The sequence below is a fragment of the Marmota flaviventris genome, chromosome 1 (genome assembly GCF_047511675.1).
Source record: "Marmota flaviventris isolate mMarFla1 chromosome 1, mMarFla1.hap1, whole genome shotgun sequence".
NCBI lineage: Eukaryota > Metazoa > Chordata > Mammalia > Rodentia > Sciuridae > Marmota > Marmota flaviventris.
Window position 1 is genome coordinate 123,059,137 of NC_092498.1, and position 18,240 is coordinate 123,077,376.

Sequence of the window (18,240 nt, forward strand, 5' to 3'; positions counted from 1 at the left end):
TAACCATTATACCTGACAGGAACAAGTTAGTGGAGGGCAGATTAATTTTTGGCTTGTAGCTTCACAGGTCTCCATGAGCTTCTGACTCTATCATAGAAACAACATGATAGAAGGTCATGGGGGAATATGTAGAAGATTAAAACTAGACCCTTATTTCTCACATTGCACAAAAATCAACTAAAAATATATCAAAGGGCAATGGTGAGCCATTTCCAAGGATGTAGAGCAGCAGCAGCAGTCTAGGTCACAAGGAGAACAGGGGCGGAGCCTGCCAGGGCGCCATCAGGGCAGTTCAAGATCTCTGAGCAGGTGCCATTGACATTGCCTTTGCAATGCCCCCACACTTCTGTGCCAATATGAGAATAGTCATGGTGGCCTTGCTCAGGAGATGCAGCTTGCATGCGCAGGGCATGTTCCCCTCTTAAAAGAGCAGGAAACTGTGGTGCGGGCAGGTGTGCATAATGAAGCATTGGCACCAGGCCTGCTGTCAGCTCTGGGGCCGCCATGGGCATGGATGGCCCTAGGCACCCACTGAGCAGTTGGGACCAGGCTTCCTGGCATGAGGACAACCAGTCTCTGCTGCTGGGAGCTGTGGTGGGCAGGCTCCTGAACATAGGCGGTGAAAGCGGTCCTGCAGGCAGAGTGGTGTGGGCATGGCTCCAGGCAAATTGGTGAGCCTAGCTCTGCTTGTTGCCTCAGATCTGGCTCCTGCTGGGCTTTGTGCTGGCCTCATAGGCTTGTCCTGCCCCATGCTTCAGAGCTGAAACCAGTGGGTCAGTTGTGCTGCAGCAGCCTGGGGGGATGCTGGTGGTGGCAAAAGAATCCCAGGCCTACAGGGCACAAGAAGATGTCTGTGGGGAACAGCAATGGCCACAAGGCTGGGCCCAGTTGGCAGCCTCGCATGACAGGAAACTTCTCTTTGTGGGAGTCATGATCACCCAGAAATACTTCAGACTCCTACTGTGGTCACCTTCAGAATATGACCTAAGACAATTTTCTGGGAAAGTGGAGTTTTTCTCTACTATGTGTCTGTACCATCTGTACCATTTCCAATTGTGCCACTATGGGGTGTGGATGGCACTTACCCACTCCAGAAGAATTTTATGATGCTCAAGTATATGCATGAGCACTGCTTGGACAGTGATCTGGAAGCAGATGATGATTTTGACATCAACAGAGATCATCTGAAGAGATTCCTGAGGAGTTTGAATATCAGTGAGCCCCTGCTTCTCAGGCAGACAGGACAGAGCACTACAGAAATGTTTTGGGTCTTATAAGATGCATCAGCTTTTTTTAAATGAGAATTCTGAAAAGAACAAGAAGGGATACATCTGAGATCTCCAGAACAGTAAGATTCACTAAGCTATCATGTTCAACCTGAACAAAAACCCAAGCTAACAGTACAAACTGCACAGCTACATTCTCAGTCACCATGTGACTGATGCAGAGCAGCAGCATCACACAATACAATTCCACTGAGAAATCATCCTAATGAGCAAATACAGCAACACAGAGATGCATAAGACGGACCAACATCTGGGAATCCCTGCTTTCTTCATGAGATTTCAGTCCTGCCCTCAAGAGGAAGTTCTGCAATGGGAATTTATGACTGGCAATAATTTGTTTTTGGCTGTGGACCATTAGCCAACCTGCACCCCTCCCTCCTAAGAAGAATGTACTCCAAACAGATGGAAGCCTTGAATGACATCTTCATGTAGGTAATGGAAATGATCAAGGCCACCACCAAGAGCTGGGAATGCATCATGGACTTCAAGGAGGTCTGGTGTGGCTATTGTCCTGTGGTGAATCCCATGTATGAGGCAGAGTACATTCTGAACCTGCTGCTTCTACATAAGACGTATAAAGGGGCTGGGGATGTGGCTAAAGCGGTAGCACGCTCGCCTGGCATGCATGCGGCCCGGGTTCGATCCTCAGCACCACATACAAACAAGGATGTTGTGTCCACCGAAAACTAAGAAATAAATATTGAAATTCTCTCTCTCTCTCTCTCTCTCTCTCTCTCTCTCTCTCTCTCTCTTTAAAAAAAAGAAGTATAAAGGAAATAAGATGTCAGTTCCTTTGAGGAGGCATGCAGACCTACAGCAGATTTACAGCAAGGTTCAGTTAGTGGAGCATGAGGAACTAGACACTCAGGAGCTGGCCAACAGAACTAACCAGAAGTTTGGATACCTATCCTTTCTCTCCAATTCCCTGAAGTAGCTTGTTCCTTTCCAGTTCTCTGGATCCAAGAACAAATGCAAAGAGCCCAAATATGAAAATGTCATATCCTGATGCCATTATCTGGACATTTTGACATGTTTGTGAGGTTTCTGGGAAACTTGGAGAATACATGTCCCACCCCAAATCTGCACGCCAAAGTGGTTGTACTACTTTTTAATTCTGACTCCAACCTTGATAAGGCCAAAATACTGGAACTGATGAGAGATTATAGCAGTAAGTACCCTAAAGATGATATGAAGATTTTGCCTGTGTCTATAGAATTTTCAATCGCTCTTGCCCTCAGGGTGGGATCTTTCCATTTAATAACAAATATTTACACTTCTTCTGTGCAGTTGACCTGGTGTTTATCATGAAACTCCTGCAACATTGTTGAGCAAATAGAGTTTGGGGCCAACAAACACATTCCCCAATCATCTTTAGACAGTTATGATTGAAAGATTATTTATGGTGGGAAAGTTCCCAGGAACAACCATTATTCCTTTTACTTAAAAAACTGGCTTCTGTAGAAACTATGGGTTTGGCATTACTTATACCTGTAAGGGACATCTTGTCTGAGTGGGTGGCAATTTCCATCCAAGGCTGGGGCTGAAAGATGTGAACATCTTCAACACAGTTCTCTAGGCAGGTTTGAGGATGTTCAGAAGCCAGGAAGTAGGAGTAGCACATGTCCAACACACTGTCTTCCATGACACCAATCTGGATCCCAAACAATACAAAGTGTGCTTGGAGTCCAAAGTATCATCACATGGTTCCATGCTGCAGTTAGCATAAATGGGACTGGAGAAAAATGATCCAAGTTACAGTCAAAGCAGCCAGCCTGATGTCCAGCTCTCCTGGAAAAAAAATGTTTTTTTTATTATCTATTTAAAAAAATTGTATGAACAGCTTTTGAAGTCCATGCAAGGATATAATTTCTAAGTAGTTTTCTTACATAGGACTCCTTTAATAATGAGTTTTGTGAACAAAATTGTGGTTAGTGTTTGCCTTTGAACACATCTTCCTTTGAACATTATGTAGCAGACCAGCTTAATTCTTATTTGAAAGTCTTGGATTATTTTTTTTTATTTCCTTCCAGGTCTCTTCAATCCTATGGCAGAAAACATGAACATTCTCATGAAGTATTATTGGAAAAAAAAAAGAAACACTGTAAAATTCTGTTTTGTTAACATTGCACAGTTTCTAACTTTTGTCTCTTTTTACAAGTTTTTTTAAAGTCATCTCAAGTTCTAGAGCAGGAAGTTGAGCAGGGAGGGCAGGCAGAAGCGTCCCTGATGTTGCAGTCTGGCCTCATGGCAGTGTTGAGATGGTTAAACCTTTAAGATCTGGGGCTTGTGGAAGGTCTCCGGTCACAGATGGTGTGCCCTTCAAGGGGATATGGAATCCCCGTTCCTCTCTCTTTTTCTCTTTCCCTTACCTGCCATGAGGTGAGCAGATCCTCTCTACCATATGCTGCCCAATATGATGGACTGCCTTATTTCAGGGCCAAAGTGATGGAGTCAACTGATCATGGACCAAAATATCCATACCTGAGAGGCAGAAGACACATTTTATGCATATAAGTTGATTATTTCTGGTGTTTGTTAGAATGATGGAAAGCTAACCCTGCAGGAATGCAGAACCAGAGTTTTATCCCTGCATCCCTCCTCCTGTAACCACCCCTGCAGCCTTCCACTGGATATCCAGCCTCCCCCATGAAGAAGAGCTTCAACACTTTCTGACTTTCAGCTCCCATGGCTGGTGTCTGTTGCCCTCTTTTAGACTTTCCCTGTCACATTGCATTCTAAGCAGTTGGATGGGGAGTTTGAAGTTAAATAATTTAAATTTCCCCAAAACCAGCATCCAGTTTTGGGCTGTTTTCATCTAAGGTGTATTAAAATGACTGGTCCTCTCAGGTCTCTAGCTGGCACTGGTAAAGTCCCAGGACACAGACTTTATACAAATCTGCTGTGTGTCTTAGGAAAGAGAACTCCCTCTGTGTACCTCCATTAAGTCATGAATATAAGGAACTAGAATATCCATGCCAGGTCGTTGAGTCTGTGATACCATATTCTACTAGAGGAGAAGAGTCTCTTCAAATCCCTTAGGAGAGCAAGGTAGGGGATACCTCAGCCTCCAAATATTACCAGAGGAGGCAGGGTGCTTAAGATCTTGGAGGCCTCTCCAAGGGCACTTGGATCTATAGAGCTATCCCCTGAGAATTCTGACACTCAGAACTATTGTTATGTCTCCAGAACAATACTTAGTCATCCTCTGTTTCAGAATCCCCAGTTCCCCACTCTGCAGTGGGACAATCACATGAGATGAGAGGAACCATTGGGAATGAAAAGGAGCAGGAAGCTGAGGACACCTGGGCCTAGGAAGGATGAGTACCCTATAGCCTCAGGCAGAGTCTCTGAGGCCTGTGAGTAGAAATCAGGCAGCCAGAGGCTAGAGCAAGTCCTTCTGATTTGGCAGCAACTGGAAGGGCATACCTAACCCTTTTCCCCAAGAGAGACAAGCCTGGCTCCAGGGACACTGAGAAAAGGGCCAGCTAAACCAAGACTCTTCTGTCATTGCCAGAATTCACCTCTCAGTGTATGTCAGTCTAGAGCAGGGGAGGGTATGGGCATCTAGAGGTGCAGCTGCAACAGCGGCTCCCTGAGGAATTCCCAGGATCCATCCAGACTTGGATTTCCAAATTTCTGAGTGTGAGGATGAGGTCTGTGACATGAGATACCTGCTGCAGGTGCAGGAGCTGTTGGGGGGAGGGGAGTTGAGGATGCACATTGGTATAGCTGGGGATGCTATGTTTAGGGACAGTTTTTCCTCCCTGATTCCTGGGACAATCCCTGGGGGAAACCACAGCTTCTGGGTCCTGAGTAGTGAAATAGTCATGCCCATATGGTGGTGCTGTGGAAGGAACAGCTGCAGCTCAGACTACTAGGATGGAACCCGCCACCAGTCCCCAGGTTGTGAGGAGTCCCAGGCCAGAGGCAGGGGTGAGACATGCAACCCAACAGGAGAGAAGCTGAACTGGCTCAGGGAACTCCCAGGGGCTCTCCCATGAACTCTGCATGATATCTTTTAGGACACTTTGTTCATCTACAAGGTCAGTGACATGTGGGGTTTATTAGCCTTCATCACCAGGCCTGGTCCTCAGAAAAGGAGAAAACAACATTATGGAATGGAGAGATCCAGCCTGGAGATCATGACAGCTGATCTGATGAGTTGAGGCAAATTATTCAGTCATGATCACCATCCTTGTCTTTATCTCATTCTTCCTTCTTATCATGATCATCATTGAGTCATTTGAAAGTTACTTGAGATTGAATGATCAAAATTCATCAACTATACCGGGATGTTTCTGGGAGTAGAGAAGACACTAGTAATAATTATGTGAGTACAACAAAATTAGGAATATCTGGAAACCCCAGGATGTAGGTCTAGAGCTCTTCTGCATAGAGCCCCACTGGTCTAGAGTGGTTCTGTGGAACTATTGCCCTAACAGATTAAGTTTGAGATTAAATAACTTGGCAGGTATTCAGGAAGACTGAACCTGACCCTAGCACTCTCTGCCATGACTCTGTGTTTATGTTCCCATGGCCTCCCTACAATTCTTCAAGAAGACCAAATAGGTAAGCATTTCCCTCAGATCACCCCAGATGGAGGAGTTCTCATGCAAGGTCATTTTAACAATCTCTTGACTCTTGGGGACTTTAAACAAAAAAAAATGTTTTTGAGAAAGAAGCAACCTTCCCAGACCATGTCAGTGCTACTTTGGGAATCATCCAATCTCATATGTGTGAGGGATCCAGGTTGATTTAGAACTGTTCTTCATCCATATCTCATTGAGGCGGCTCTAGTAGGAGCTTTGATTCAAGGTCATGAAATGTGGCTTCTTTAGAGCCATAGAAACCCATCCTGAAGCGGGGATGAAGACTGAGGTTTCTGTGAGATCTCAAGAAGTTAGACAGCAGCAGGGAAATGTTCTGGAGATGAGGTGGGAGACAGCAAAACTGGACCAGGAATGACAGAGCCCCTGGTGAAGAAGCTCATGTGTCAGAAAGAAAGGGCAAAGTCCACTAACATTATGTTGTGTCATTAAATGTCAGTGGGCATTACAAGTGGACAGTGACTATGTCATCCATACTCCTAGAAGCTCAACTTTCTAGTTGGCTTGAAAACTTTGTTTTGGACCTATGTGTTGGGAAATACAGGCTGGGAGTCATGAGTACTGTGGGATGAAGGATATGGGTGTCTCCTGTCCAGACCTGGTGGAGGATATTCTCCTGGTGCCTTTGCAGGTCTCACAGTGGGGTTGGGAGAGTCACCCAGTTCAACTTAGTAGGAGCTGCTGCTCTGCTTCTTCATTCCCCAGGGGCCCCAAACAGCCACTTGCTTCCCTTCCTCCAGGCCAGAGCAGCCACTTTACTGTTCCTCCTCTGCAGCCCCAGAGTCCCCTCCCTAGGGCTCCCGGACACCCACCATGCTATTCTGGGCTATGACTTTTGGTGTAGAGAAAGCCAGTCTCCTTCCCCCTTCTGACTCTGAGAACTTTGTCTCAGCCCAGGGCCCATCAGCTACTGGCCCCTCACATTCTTCCTTGTATATTGAGGAACTTGCCCAAAATAGACCTGCCCTGTGTGGTGGGGATGTTACACCCTAGGGTCAATATAGGTATGAATTTGGCACAGAGATGGGAGAAGATGGGTGGGATTAGGTCTGGATCTGCTGCCTTTGGGCTATGTGGAGCCTGAGCAGACTGTGTATGTCTCTCAAGGTCATCTGTGAAATAGGCAATCATAGCCCTCAGGTCTCAGAGTCACTGGAGGGTCAATGAGGTACTGTGACTTGCTCTAAATGGCCCAGAATTGGCCACTGAGGTATCTCATAGATGCTTCTGTTGTTTAAATTCATCCAAAGCTTAGGGGGCGATTCCTGTGCTGTGTCTGACATTCCCTGGTCTGCATGGATGGTGCTGACCTCCAGGAACTTAAGGAGGGGACCAGTGGTAAATTCCACATTGTCCCCTAGCAGCTTGTGAATTCCTCCAGGTTAGGTGGTCCTCATGTCCCTCTACCCAGCACTTGGCCCATATCACAGCTATGCTCACTCATGATTTGTTGAATTAATGTGTGAGTGAATTAATGATTCAATGACAATGGGCCACAGGGATGAGGATATGTGGAAAGAGCCTGGGGATAGGTCACCCCACAACTCATTGTGACCCTGACTGGATCATCCACTTATTGTTGGACCCTCAGTCCTCTCATCTGGGAAATGGGCACACAAATACCTTGTGTGCTTTGCTTTGTGGACCGAATGAGCCAGAGTAGACAGAGGAATCCAGGTCCTCCAACTCCACAGAATCACAAGAGAGTTCACATGCTCAGCATCTTCTCTTGGCCTTGTATAGGCACAGCCTGCCTAGAAGGGAGAGTGACCCAACACACATGTGGTCTTTAACACATATTGCACCTAAGCGGGCTTGGCCCTTACAGTCAGGCATGGGGGAAGGTGTAGCCACCTTGGGTTGACCTTGGGCCAGTGGACCTAGGTGCTCACCATCTGTGTAGAGCTGCCTTAGTTCTTAGAACCTCTGTTTCCTCATCCACAAGGTGTGGGAGTATGGACATCTGCCTCCAAGGTGGTCTGGATCACATGATATAAAATATGTCGGATACCAGCTCAGAGTTTCTCTGAAAGCAACCCTCAGCCAAGGTCACTACATTGACAGGTGGTGGCAGGTGAGATCATACCTGCAGCAGAACAGGGAGCAACTTTTACAGTGAAACATGGAGGGCTCAGTAAGGTCCAGTCCAGAACCCAACTGAACCTCTGAGGGACAGGCTGCTAGAGACACAGCCCTTGTCACAGGGTGCCTGCCTCCAGTGGGGACTCAGAATGAATGGTAAGCCCATTCCGAGGCAGGGCTGCCACCAGGAGAGCCAAATTAGCAGCTCCCAGCAGCCATCAAGCCCCAGCAAGGCTAAGAGATTGAGCAGGCAAAGAAGCAACAGTCCCAGAGTAAACAAGGAGCCAGTTCCCAATAGTCCTGACAGGGCAGCACCAGCATAGAGGACCAGAGAGAGGGGTCCAGCTGGGTGAGGAGTTTCAAGATGGTGAGAGTGGCATGGAGTGTTCAGGTCCAAGATCAAAATAGGAGAGCAGTGAGAGGATCCTTGAATAAAGCCACTTGAAGGCCATCAGTGCCATGGGAAATGTATAGAGAGGATGTGGCAGGAGATGCTGGGCTTGAGGTGGGAAGGGAGGACATGGAGTCCAGGAGTCCTTGGAGACACGCTGATAATGGTAGGAGCAGGGAAGTGACAACTCAGTGATCTACTTTTGACAAATCACTCAGAGTCTCTGGGCCATGGTGTCTCCATTGTAGACTAAAGATCCTCATAATATCTTCCTCCAAGAGCCAGAGCACTTTGGTGACAGAGAAGTAGACCCAGGGGTCATGGGAAGAAAATGTCTCAGAGAAATGACTGAAATCATAGTCCCTTCCCTGTGATCCTAGACAAATTAGGGACTGACTGTGGAAGGCAGGGATGTGGGCAGGGTTGAGTCTCGGCTGGTCCCAGAAATTCCCAGGTTGGGGATGGACAAAGGGAGAGGAATTGGGGAGATGTCTACCCTGATCCCCAAGGAATTAGGATCAAAGCTGAGCTCCACTGAATGAGGGACTCTAAGAATAGTACTACCTAATCCTGGAACCTGTGATATATTATAGTCTGTAACCATAGGGACCTTACCCAGGGGATGATGTTAAGGGGTCTGAGATGGAGGATTATCCCAAATTATCTGGGTGGTCCAAGGTAGGGGAAACAGGAAGGTGGGAGGTCAGAATAAGAGAAGGAATGTGGTAATTGAAGGAGAGGAAAGAGAGAGAGAGAGTAGAGGAAGAGAGAGAAGAGAAGAGGGGAGAGGGAGAGAGAAGAGAAGAGAAGGAAAGAGAGGAGAGGGGAAGAGAAAGCCAGAAAGAGAGATTTGTAGGTGCTACACAGCTGGCTTTGAAACTGGAGGAAGGGATCAGGAGTCCAGGGATGTGGTATCCTCTAGGAGCTGGAAAAGTTCAGACAATGGTCTCATCCTGAGTCCCTGAAGGAGCTTGGCCTCCCAACACCTTGATTCTAGATCCCCGGGATGCATTTTGGACTTCTAACTTCCAGACCTGTGAGAGAATAAATTATGCACGTTGTTTTGAGCCACTGTATTGCAGTGATCTATTTCAGCAGCCACAGAAAGCTCCCATAAGAGTGGAGCCCTCATTGTGGCCCCTCCACAGCCCCTGCCCATGGTGACACAGGCATGACCCTAGGTCCTGAGCCCCAACCCTGCTAATTTCCATGGAAGAGTAAAGAGACTGGAGCTCAAGGATTGCATGAGCAGATAGGGTGGGGCTGGGCCACTCATCATTTCTTCGTGGTCAGAGAGTGGCTGGATCTCCAACCCTGCTAGTCACTGCCTCACGGAGAAAGTCCTAGTACAGGACCTAGTTTACCTGCTGATGTCCACAGTTGAATAAAATACTCCCAATAAATAATGACTTCCCTGTCACCAAAGGGATATGACAGGTGACCTTCTGTGCCAAACACTTTAAAGAATCACTATGTTCTGGGGCCACGAATTGGTCATCCTGTGTGTATGTCAGAACCCAAGTCCCCTCAGTGTTGAAGCCTCAGATAAAACATGTCTCCACCTCTAATTGTGGTACAAGGTGCCCTGTCTCATTTCCCTCCAGCAATGTCTTAGAAATTATGAGCACCTATTTCCTTGGTCACAATAGTTCCCTGGGAGTTAGAAACTCATTGTTGGCGAATGTCCGAAATTCTTGGCAGGCCTTTTGCGTGGCAGTTTACTTCTTAGCTTCCTCCTATTTCTCTTTTGTACCTACACCTACCATTGGATAAGGAAATGAGGTGGGCTCTGATTTTAAGAGTTTGGAAAGCCAACGGCTTGGTGTGCCCTGAATTCTGTGGACAGTCTTGTTCTCAGGAGTGATGGGGGTAGTGAATATGTGTGGGTAGGAGCTGAGTTGGGCAAAGAGGATGAGGGGATTCCAAGAGTCCATCCCAGAAGAGAGAAGCACAGTTTGTTGCCCTTGTTTGATGCAAGTGATAAGTGGTATGTGAGGGTCAGGGTTTGTGGAACAAAGCCTTCCATAACTGTTCAGGCCCTGGGCTCAGCCTCCGTCTGCTGCCCAATCCTAGCACGTCCCCCACCACTTGCTCCTGCCCTGGCTTGAAATTCTGGCTTTATGGCATGGATGTCCATGGCAACCAGTACAGCACCAAGATGGGTCCAGCTGGCAAAGCCAGGATGGTAGAGAGGCAGAATGAGGCCTCCTGCAGTCCTGGGACTGTGGCCTAGAATTTCTCCTAAGGGGTTCTCAGTCTGTGCCTCTGGAAGAAGGGTCAGGAGAAGTAAGACACTGAAAGAGTGGGGGGGGGATGTGGTGTGTGTGTGTGTGTGTGTGTGTATAGTGGAGGGAGTGTGTGAGCAAGTGACACCTACCCCAACCCTGTCATAGGGTTACTGAGGGCCCTAACTACTTGGTTGAACCTTCTCAGTGAAGTTCATGCTTCTAGGTACCCAGCCTGGTGAGCCCTGACCTCTGACCCTCAGGCAAGACTGCCCAACCTTCTGTAGCAACCCATGGTATAATCCCTAAGAACTGTGCAACCTACCTCCTCTCCAGCCCCATGAGTACTCTCTCAGGGGCCAGTCTCTGCACCTCTTAGTGTCCTTGCCCTGTAGCTAGCTGCACCCACACCCTGATCAAAGTCACTAGCATCCTCCTTGTGACCAAATTCTAGATGTTGCATTTGCTCACCACCATCTACTCATTCATCTACTCATTCATAGGCCTGCAGACCCTACTCTGAACCAGACAAATGAAGGAAAGTGATCCTCACCTTGGGTTAAGTGCTTTAAAGGACAGGCAATCACAGAGCCCCCACTGGAAGCCCAGCCAGTAGGGTGGGCACACAGTCCCACACCTCTGTATCTCTCTACAACATCTTCAGAGTGCATGGGCCTGGCTAGGTCCCACCACCCTGGGTGTTTTGTGCTGCAGTTTCTTCTTTTGTCACTGTATTTTAAACATTTTGCACATCAGAAACTATTCTTGTTCATCATGCTTTACTGGTGTGTATGGAATCCCTTCCAGAAAATGCACCATAATTTATTTATTCAAACCTGCCTTGGCCTCTTATACTGGCCACAGTCATGTAGCCAGACTCTAGAGATGCAGCTCCCCTCTCATATAAATACCCCAGCAGGTTCTCAGCCCTAAAGATGGCCATCTCTGCAGGGGTTGCTTCAGGGCTCCTTCTCTCCTACCCTCTTCACATAGCTTCCAGCCTCACCAGCTAAGTCTAATAGTCTTCCCTGTCTCTGGGTGGAGTCCATGGTCTTGCCCTGCTGTGAGAGGATAGAGACTGAAATGATGGTGGCACTGGCCTGCCTTGTTTGATGGCAGTCTGATGCATTGTTCTAACTGTCTTGTTCTGATGGAGGCTGCCCATGGCCCCTGATGGCCCTGCTCAGGGTAGCCAGACCAAGGCAGTGGGGCCAGGAGGCAGGGTCTATTGGTAGACCTTCCTAAGAAGCCTTGGAGAGCTGCTGAGTGGACAGAAACCAGAGTTCTCAGGTCAGACCAGTTGGGCCTGGCAGGCAGTGAGCCCCATTCAGCACTCTGGTACATGGACCTGGGCTGATCTGGGATGTAGAGGTGTTAAGAACTGACGTAGCCTCATTCAGATAGCCTGCCTAGGGGTGCCCAGGGGTGCTCTTTGGCCCTCTAGTCAATACCTCAGCATTCTTACCTGGCCCTCATGAATCATAGTCCATGGAATTGAAGCTCCACAGTGGGTAAATGTCAAACAAGGGTTTTATGGTCAAATTTTGGATCAGCTGGGTTAAATGGTGCTGAAACTCTTTTCTTCTTAACTGCAGGGCATCTCAGGGCCTTGGTTTTAGAGTGGGGTAGGTAATATTCTCTCTGATAGACATCCCTATGTGCCAAACTTCAGGGTCTGGTGCCCAGGAACCCATTTGGGGACCTAGTGACTGGGGTGCCTTAGAGAAGTGGTGGGGGAAACCATTGTGCCCTCAGCAAGCACAGGTCCTGAGATAGGTGGGCAATCCCACACAAACCTACACCCATGGGGTTCCTGATGGATGGAGGGACCATAGTTTTTCCCAGCAATACAAAGCAATGTGCAAATTTATGCTTTGGATTTATGACTCTATTTCTTTGAAGCAAATGACATGAAAAATGTCAGGCCAAGGCTGAAGTTGGGTGAGGGGCCCATCAAGAAAGAGGGTGGGGTTGAGGAGGACGGAGGACCTAGGGACTTAAGCCAGGATGGGACTTCAGGACCCTCACCCATCTCAGATTGCTCCTTGCTTGCCTAGGTCCCCAGCACTGTGTCCTCTTTTAAAAACTGCAAGTGGGTAAGGTGGGTAGGAGAGGAGTGATGGGAGCCTGAGATGACCTCCTCCTGAGTCCTGGACCAAGGTGCTAAGGAAATGAAACTGGAAGTTCCCTGCCTCCACCTACTCCACAGCCCTAGGGCATCCCATCCTCTTTCCCTCCTTGCTGCAGGAGCACCCAGTAAACAGGTCAGCCACAGGATGTAGGGAGGTAGCCAAAATACACTGACCTCCTCTTCTAGGAGGCAGTGACATCTAGGCCTCCCACTTGTGCAGGTGAGAAGCCACCAACAATTTCCATCCCAAATTTATTTCAAATAAGCAAGAGTTTTCACACACAAACATATAGGAATAATTTATCATTCATTAATAAAAGAGCAATTACTTATTCACATTGTCCTTGCCTGTGCACATAGCAAGTTCTGTTGCAGGAATGCATTGGGGTCTCTCACAGAAGTGGAAGATGCCTCTTCATTTCCAGCCAAGGTCAGGTCTAAGGCCCAGTGGCTGCAGACCCTATTCCAGTGTAAGGTGGTCCCTGCTGAGTGACCCACCAGCCTGATGGGGGAGGTGCCTTTTGACAGAGGACAGGAGCAGGCAAAGATAAGGAGGGATCCAGGAGTGAGTATTTGTCAGTACGTTAGGGGCTGGGCCAGGTGGACATGGAGGAACATCAGGCAGAGCATGGAGGAGTGGCAAAGAAAGCTTGAGCACAGAGAATTTTAGGCCAGAAGCTGCCCCTTCAAGGGTCTGGTTTGCAGAAGCCTTTGTAACCAAGAGCCCAGAGTGTCCTTGTAGAGCCAATGTTTCTTCAACCACACTTGGCTGAGTTAGGGGTCACAGAGCAGTGTGCAGGGCTCAGACCCTGCCCCAGATGCCAGATACCCAAGGCTGTGTGTGCAGGGGCTTTTTCCTCCTGCACCTCGGAGACAACTCTTTCTAATCCACATTTTTCTTCACCTTCTGGAGGATGCACTTTCCTTTCTTTTTTTTTATTATCTCTAAAATTTCAGTGCCAAATATGCATGCTTTTGTTTTTAAACTATAACATTTTGGTCAACAATATCTTGCACAAGGTTAAAATCTCTACCCAGCTATTGATCTGGAAAATTGGTTTGTTCAACTCCTAACTGTAGTCCTCCCTGGAGGCAGCCACTGTTACCCCCATTTCCTTTGTTAGTGGTTACCTTTGCATTTCTGAGGCTCTCACACTAGCCCCTCTCTTGCATGGTCTTTGGTTTTTCCCAGTGTTTATACTTGACTTTGGTTTTGGGTGTTTTGTTTTGTTTTCCCTCTTATCCCATTTCATGAGCTTATTCTTTCTCAAGTCAGAGTTTGTAGTGGGTTTCTTATTTTCTCCCTGAAAGAACTCAGGCCCTTTTCCTGCTACCCCATGAATTCCCTTAACCACTATTAATGTTGCATCCAACTTTCACTGTATGATTTTTTTCTCTGGGTTTACACTCTTGTTTAGGCTGGAGCACAACCCCAACTAAACTGTCTAAGGAAGATATAGTGAAGAACATTATCTGAATCCTCCCATGGCTGCAAGTTTGTTTAGCTTGATTGGCTGGCTCCAGAATGCCATTTTGAAAATGGGGTCCCCTCAGAGTTTTGAAGCTATTACACTTTTGTTGTTCTTTGGTATCCAATTTGGTTTGGGGAAGTCTAATCTCACCTTACATCTTTTGTGATTGACTTTTTTTTCCCTGGAGCTTCAGGCCTTTCTTGATCCCTGTGTTATGAATGCACACTGAAGGACTAGATTCTCACCTTTGGGAAATTTTCTGGTATTATTTCTCTATTTTTTAATTCTCTATTTTCTCAGTTTCCTCTTTATGGAACTACCCTAAGACAGATGTTTGACCTATATTTGTCTTCTGAATCTCATTCATTTTTTCTTCCTCATTTTATTTTTTTTCTGAGAGATTTCCTTGACGTTGTTTTTTAAACCATCTGTTGATTTTTTTTTTTAATTTTAGCAATTCTATTTTTAATTTCTAGACATTCTTTCTTGTTCTGGTGGCTCCTTGGTCATAGCACCCTGCTCTTGTTTTAAATCCCCTTCTATCTGTAGGAGGATACTAATTAGATTTTTCTTCTAGTTCAGGGAGAGATCAAGCTTATCCTCTGATAAGTTTCAAGCATCAAGCAGGAGCTATCCAGGGTACCCCCAGATGTTAGTGATGAAGACCCTTCTCTGAATGTTTCCATAGGGGAAACATTTCCATCATCCTGTTCCCTGCCTTTCCAAGGGTCTGCTCTGTGTCATCATCATCTCAGGAAGGGGAAGAACACATGTCTCTAACATAATTAGAGTGTCTAATGTGGTGGTGGAAAGAGGAGGGGGACCACCAGTGTTGTATAAAAAGCAGCAGCAACTTAATGCTGAGTGAGGGTGGGCAACTCTCAAGCTGAGGCAGGCTATGCTGGGATCTAGATTTATCTGCCAGCTTCCTTTCTCTGCTGAGACTGAAATTGTAAAGTGACTGTAGGAAAGTTTGCTGTGCAGGCTGGCCAGCATTACCTCCTCCAACTTAAAAACAGCTGAGCTCTTGCCTACATATAGCAAGGCCATGGTCACACCAGAAGGCTACCTAAACTGGTCTTAGGTATCAGGATCCAGATTGGACTCTAGATAGGCAGGACACTGTTCACAGAGGCCAGACCTAGGTGAGAATATGTCTAAGATCCTGGAGAGGTGGGTGCTAGCCTATCCTCATTTTGTTGGTTGTGATTACAGACAGATGAGGCTGATAACTTCTCCAACTAGTCTTAGAGTGGGTATAAAGGCTGCATCTGTCCCAGGGCTAAAGAACCATCCAAGGGTCTACCCTCAGCCAGTCCAGGGAAGGAGGTCAGTGTTATGGATGAGGTGCTTTAGGGCGTCAGGGTGCCCAGAGTGGCTGCAGTTCCCTGTGTGGTCTCTGGGGCTCGTAGTTGGCTCTGATCATAATGGAGGAGTGCCCTAGGGCCTCAGTTATGTGCCCTATCCCTGGCCTCTCTGATGCCTTGCTGGTGATCTTGTCATGCCTCAAGACTGTTGTTTGAGGAGTGCTATGGGAGAATGCACTGTGGGGATGTCAAGAAACTTCCAGAAATAAAAAATATTCACACATTGGACTGTCCCAAAGAAACCAGAGTCCCTATCTCTCTCTTCCCTTCCTCTGCCTTTCCCCTGCCCTGCCCTGCCCTGCTACTGGGCCCTGTGTAAGTCTAGGGATAAGATAGTATACTGACAGTGCCTCCATAGGAGACAGATGTTCATCCAAAAAATCCTTGTATGACCTCAAGGTTCTGATGCTGGAATGGGATGTCCTTGGGCCAAGGCATCTACTCAAGGATGTCTGATGTCTATATAGTACTTGCCTTTGAGACTCTCTGTCCTTGTGTGAGACTGGATGTGTTCCACATGTCATGTGTTCCAGGTCTGCCCCAGGCTGCCCTTCATGCAAAAGCTTTGCATAATGTGGTGGTGGTGATGATGGTGGTAATAGTTGTAGTGATGGTGATGGTGATTGCTGTAGTTTGGATCTTAAATGTACCCCAAAGGCCCTTGCATTGAAAGCTTGGTCTCTTGCCTGTGGCAGTATTGGAAAGTGCTAAGAGCCAAGTATATGATGCATGGCATTTTTGGTCGAAAGGTGACGCCAGCTAGCCATTGAGATGATATGATTATGTTAAGATTTGCATTCATATGGATATTGGACTCCTTCTGTTCACCTAGGCCGGCTACGGGACTCCTGGAGAGTTCCCATTGGTTGGGGAAGTACAGTAGGAGGGAGTTCCGGGGGAGGAGCGCTCTCTGCGGTCCGGGAGGAGGCCGCGTGGGTGGAAAAAATCTCTGCCCGGGCGGTACCGGACATTGGTGGCAGTTTCAAAAAATAAACTTTGTTCCTGCTTGAGTGGCTCGTGATTTTGTGCCCAGCCAGACTGCGGCAACTGGCGGCCCGCACAGGGAACGCCTGAAGCTTGGAGGTGAGTAAAATTGCTCGCCCCTGAGGGAAGGCAACAAAATGGGTGACCATTTCAAAAAACAATGTGTTCTCGTTTTGATTTATCTTGTTTTTGTTTCAAGCTGCCTATCCCTAGAATTTTCTCAGACAAACTGGGAAAAATGGTTGGCTCAAGGTTTGAAGTTGTTCGGCCCTGAGAAAGAGAAAATTGATACAACTATTCTTTGTTCGGTTTTTGTTTCATTCTGTTTCGGTTTTGTTTTATGCTATCTTATTGGGTTGTGTTACCTTTATAGTAGATTAGAAACTAGTAAAAAACAAACCGAAAGACTGTTAAGTAAATTGTTAGAGGTCCAGACTATGGTAGAAAACATGTTAGGTCAAGCGAAAGAGAAGGTCTCTCAAGCTAGTCAGACAGAGGAAGATTTGAAGAAAGAAAGCTTAGAGGAAAAACAACCATCAGGCAGGGAATTACAACAGGAGGCTGCTACTAACCTCGTTCTATCACCAGAGGGCGTAATTCAACCAACAGCTCCATCTACAGCTGAGCGGCCCTCAATTCCCGTAGTTGATGGACGGAATCCTGAGGCAGGACCCCAAAGATTAGCATGCCCTGTACTTGAGCAGGCAGGAGGGCAACGAATTCACTGTGCTTTAGATTTCAAAACAGTGAAGCAATTAAAGGAGTCTGTAACAACCTACGGGCCGCAAGCACCCTTCACTGTGAGCATGGTCGAATCCATTACCAACTTAGACATGACGCCAGCAGATTGGGCTAACATGTGTCGATCTGTGCTAAATGGAGGACAATATTTGTTATGGAAGGTTGCCAATGAGGAATTTTGCATGGAGACAGCTAGGCGAAATGCAGCAGCCGGTTACCCTCAAAGAAATCTAGATATGTTATTAGGAAAAGGACCTTATGAGGGTCAACGGCAACAAATTGAATATGATCCTGGCGTATATGCACAAATTGCTGTAGATGCAATTAAGTCATGGAAAACTTTACAGGGGCATGGAGATTTACAAGGACAATTATCTAAGGTAATACAAGGAGCTAATGAACCTTACGCTAAATTTGTAGATAGGCTTATTCAGACAGCATCTAGAGTATTTGGAGATACAGAACAGGCAATGCCATTTATAAAACAACTGGCTTATGACCAAGCAAATCGTTGCTGCAGGGAGGTCATCAGACCATGGAAACATGAAGATTTAAACACATATATTAAATTATGTAGAGATATTAATGAACAAGGGCAAGTCTTAGCAGCAGTACAACAGGCTTTAGATGCCAGGCCAAAAACATGCTATAATTGTGATCAAACAGGACATTTTAAAAGGAGTTGCCCCATAGGAGGAGGGTTTAACAAGGCTAGGTATCAAAGGAATAGAATACCGGGTATTTGCCCACGATGCCGTAGAGGGAAACATTGGGCTAATGAATGCCATTCTCAAACCACCATAGAGGGTATTCCGTTATCAAAAAACAGACAAGGACCAAGTGTTTACCCACGATATCATGGAGAAAGACATCAGGCTCCATTGCCAAAAAACGGACTGGAGGGCCCAATGCTCCGGGGCCCAAAACCACAAATATACGGGGCAGTGGAGGAAC

The 18,240-nt window shown here is 46.9% G+C and overlaps 1 protein-coding gene, 1 pseudogene and 1 gene segment (V, D, J or C); all 3 read left to right on the top strand.

Moving 5' to 3' along the window:
- LOC114107629 (chondroitin sulfate synthase 1-like) overlaps positions 1 to 5,452 on the top strand; it is a 93,222-nt pseudogene extending 87,770 nt beyond the window's left edge.
- LOC114084216 (immunoglobulin lambda-1 light chain-like) overlaps positions 1 to 18,240 on the top strand; it is an 878,674-nt gene that overhangs the window by 612,220 nt on the left and 248,214 nt on the right. The gene's annotated exons all lie outside the window — the stretch shown is intronic.
- LOC114084215 (immunoglobulin lambda variable 2-18-like) overlaps positions 1 to 18,240 on the top strand; it is a 473,618-nt gene that overhangs the window by 202,419 nt on the left and 252,959 nt on the right.